The sequence below is a fragment of the Ursus americanus genome, chromosome 14, assembly GCF_024610735.1.
Source record: "Ursus americanus isolate L20-20 chromosome 14, mUrsAme1.1.p, whole genome shotgun sequence".
NCBI classification, from domain to species: domain Eukaryota; kingdom Metazoa; phylum Chordata; class Mammalia; order Carnivora; family Ursidae; genus Ursus; species Ursus americanus.
Window position 1 is genome coordinate 50,765,143 of NC_142140.1, and position 3,625 is coordinate 50,768,767.

Genomic DNA, 3,625 nt, shown 5'->3' on the forward strand with positions numbered 1-3,625 from the left:
GTTTCTTTTCTTTTCTAAGATTATTTATTTATTTAATTGACAGAGAGAGAGCATGCACAGGCAGGGGCAGAGGGAGAGGGAGAAGCAGGCTGCCCAGTGAGCAGGGAGCCCACTGCGGTACTCGATCCCAGGACTCTGGGATCATGACCTGAGCCGAAGGCAGACGCTTAAGGACTGAGCCACCCAAGCGCCCCAAAGGCACTGTTTCAAACGTCGGCATCTTTGGGCTGCTAAATCCAACACTTTTCCCATCCTGACTATGGTCCAGATGGTGCCCAGCACATTCTGGGCCGCTATTTCCTGCTCTCCTTCCCCCCTACCCCTGCTTAACCACAAAGGCTCATCCCACCCCCAGATTCTCCAGTGGGAGTTACCCCAAGGTGGACATCTTCCCCTCCTAGGCCTGTCAGGCACTAGCTGAATCCGTTGGGCAGGTCCCTTCACTTTTCTGGGCCTCGGTTTCTTTCCCTGTAAAATGGGGAGAATAACACGCACATCCTAGGGCTGTTTGGGGAAGGCTCTTTACCCCATCACTCTCGCCACAAAAGCCTCGCGAGCGCTCCCCACGGAGCCCGCCTGGCTCTCGGTTTTCCAAATCTTCAGCTTCTGAGATAGGGGCTGTGAACCCACATTCTACAAATGGGGAAACTGAAGCGGGGAGTGGTCACCGAACTGGACCACAGCCTCACAACTTTGAGGGAAAGGGCTGGCCTGGAAGGCGGGCGTCTTCTCCAGAGCTCCGTGAAGGGCGCTCAGCACCAAGGGGGGCGTCCAAACGAGCTGCTTCTCCCTCCTGGGCCCCGGCGATTCCTCTTCCCGGCTGGCCGAGGCTCCCAGCGGCGGGGGCGGGAACAGCTTAGCTGGGAGCTAGGGGCCCGTGGCTGTCTCCGAGGCGCATGCGCGCGCTCCGGGGGGCTCAGCCCTGACGCCGGCGCGGTTGTCCGGGCAACCGGGGCGGAGAGAGAAAGCGGCTGAGTCCCCTCTATTTGTTCTGTAACGGTCGGTCTTTTGCCTAAACTCTGTGAAGCTTCGCCGGGTTGTTCCTCGTCCCTTCGTACATTCACTTCCAATTGGACAAAAGCTGATTTCCTATTCCCAGGAGCATCTGCAGTTAATTAAGTGACAACCATGGGCGGGCGGATCCTGGCCAGGATTAGGTGCAGGTGGAGACCACTTTAAGAACTCCCGGAGTCCATCCCATTCACCTCCACGTGTCACTTTTTCTTTCCTCTTCTGCCTTTGAGTACTCTATAATTTATTAACGGCATCTATAATTTATCTGACTTCTCCGGCCAGATCGTGCTTAGACCAAATCACCAATCTGAATTTTGCAGAAATGACTCAGTGGTGACTAACTCCATTAGGAAAGCAGTCTCTGCAAAGAAGTTCATAGCAGAATTTCTTTAAATAGAAAATGTCCTCAGTGCCTGACAACTATTCACTTTATATAAAATTCATTTGGCTACAGGACCTCTTCCGCCCGCCCCCTCTTTTTTTTTTTTTTTTTTTTTTGCCTTTAGACATAAACCACTGTATGTGTTTGGCTGTTCAGTCGTGCCTGGCTGAGGGCATGGGAATCCCTCAGGATTTCAGGGGCTGAAATCCAGCATAGCTGTTTTCCCCAAGTTGAAGGACAGTGCACCTTCTAGTTTGCCGGAGTGGGTGCCTTTTTCTTTTTGCATGAAGTTGGGAAGTTTCCATATGTGCCTTGCTGCACATAATTTAACAGTAACCAGTTGCAAGGCTTTGGGCTTTATGGAGGGCTTATAACAAGCTTTTTTAGTGTGTCATTCCATTTAATGCATGTCACAGATTTCACGTGGACCCAAATCTTTGGTTAAAATTGAACACAGTGGGGGCGCCTGGGTGGCTCAGTCGTTGGGCGTCTGCCTTCGGCTCAGGGCGTGATCCTGGCGTTACGGGATCGAGCCCCACATCGGGCTCCTCTGCTGGAGGCCTGCTTCTTCCTCTCCCACTCCCCCTGCTTGTGTTCCCTCTCTCGCTGGCTGTCTCTCTGTCAAATAAATAAAATCTTAAAAAAAAAAAAATTGAACACAGTGCAAAAAGAGTCATGTAGGGGTGGGGAGTAATTCTCTTTCTGGGCTCCATCAGGTCACCTGGGGCCATCTTGCTGTTCCTCTGTCCCCTAGGGGGTGTCCTCACCTATGTGGGTAGAGCTTGTTTGCCTCCATTTCCAAGTTCCAACCAGCAGAAAGGGAGAGGAGGAAGTTAGGGCAAGTAGCTTGTGTTTAACGAGATGACCTCCAACTTTCTCTCATGTTTGCTGGGATCCCGTTGACTTCAATATAGTCACCTAGCCACACCTGGCTGCAAGGGTTCCTGGGAAATGTACTTAACAGCTAGGGGCCATGCCTTCCCCCCTCCCATAAATCCAGGAAGATCTATTACTAAAAGGAATAAAGAGAGAGTGGATTCAGGGGACAGTTTGCGATTGTAAGCCCCTTGAAGATGAGGATTGGGTCATCAAATTTTTTGAAGAAACACAGCAAACATATGACGTTGGCTTTTGGTCGAGGAGGAAGGGTCCTGTTATAACTGATAAGCAGCACTGCAGAAGAAGACAGAATTCAAACCTTGCCTGTGCCACTTACTGACTGTGTTGATTCCAAATTATATCACCACACAGCCTCAGTTTTTCTAATTTCCAAAATGGCTCCCATACCCGCTTTCCACAGGTACAGTGAGGGTAAATGGGGGGAAACATGTGAACCTCGTAGCACAGTGCTCAGAACTTGTGATCTCCCCCCACCCTTAGCTATGGTAAAAATATCTTACCTGTTCCTTCACAATACACTTTTATTTCCAGGAAGCTGCACAAAAATATACAGAAAGGGAAAAGAGGCAACAGTGTTGAAATCTTAGTGCCAGCACCTTATTGCTATTAGAAAAAATATGTGGAAACCATGCCTATCATCTAACCTGTTGTGAGCAAGAGACTATTAATGTCAAAGGAAATAAAATTTAAATGCTGTCTATTGTAAAAACTGATACAAACATCAGACAAACCAACTTGAGGGACATTCTACAAAATATGTCACCAGTAATTAAAAAAAAAAGATGTTATTTATTTATTTATTTGAGAGAGGGAGAGAGAGCACACGAGTGGGGAGCAGGGGGAAGGGTAGAGGGAGAAGCAGACTCCCCGCTGACACGAGGGCTCAATCCCAGGACCCTGAGATCACGACCTGAGCCGAAGGCAGATGCCTAACCAACTGAGCCAGCCGGGCACTCCTGTCACCAGTAACCTTAAAATAAGAAAAAAACCCAAGGAACTGCCACAGATTGGAGGAGACTCTCGGTACTGTCTGTGCAACTATCTTCCAAAAATCTGTTTTTGTTTACTTTGCTTCCATAGCAGTGGTGCTGTTGCTGCTTACCTGGCAGCCCAGCTGGAGACCACCTTCCCTTCTGTTGCCCAGGGGTGGCCGTGGGACACTGTCTCTCCAGTGGAAACTGAGCCCCAGTGAGTGAGGTGTGGCATGTCTGGGTGTGGACTTCAAAACACCAGGTATAATGCTCCTCTGTGCTTTCTTCCCTTTTCCTGGAGCTAGAACACGGGTATCCCTCCAGCCCAGCACCAATCCTGCAGTGGGGACAGCGCCCA